This window comes from Sinocyclocheilus rhinocerous, unplaced genomic scaffold, assembly GCF_001515625.1.
Source record: "Sinocyclocheilus rhinocerous isolate Xijiao unplaced genomic scaffold, SAMN03320098_v1.1 scaffold2165, whole genome shotgun sequence".
Lineage (NCBI taxonomy): Eukaryota > Metazoa > Chordata > Actinopteri > Cypriniformes > Cyprinidae > Sinocyclocheilus > Sinocyclocheilus rhinocerous.
This window is the reverse complement of record NW_015653115.1, coordinates 154,757-155,113: the sequence shown is the minus strand read 5'-3', so window position 1 is coordinate 155,113 and position 357 is coordinate 154,757. Positions and strand designations below refer to the sequence as shown.

At 30.0% G+C, this 357-nt stretch overlaps 1 protein-coding gene across 1 annotated transcript in view; it reads left to right on the top strand.

The window, feature by feature from the left end:
• Positions 1-357, top strand: part of LOC107715574 (raftlin-like) — a 22,113-nt gene that overhangs the window by 18,839 nt on the left and 2,917 nt on the right. The window lies entirely within an intron of this gene.

Genomic DNA, 357 nt, shown 5'->3' with positions numbered 1-357 from the left:
AGGGGGGGGGGGTTGCACCATCCAGCATTATTGGAGCTATAAATACAAGATAAGATGCTGAATATGATGGTTGTGAAAAAAGGGAAAAAACATGCCATTGAAGCATAACTTCATTTCTAATTTATCTTTTTAACATTTATATGCATATATGTATATACACACACACTCTTATATACCCTTCATAGACGCAATTACTTCTTTTTTTTCTAGTTCATACACACACACACATTTATGTGTGTATTTCTTTGTATTTAAGTCACTTACTCACAGCCCACAATCAAGTTTGGTTTCTGGCTCTAGTAAAGTATAGTAAAAAGTTAATATATAAATATAAGTATATATATATATATATATATA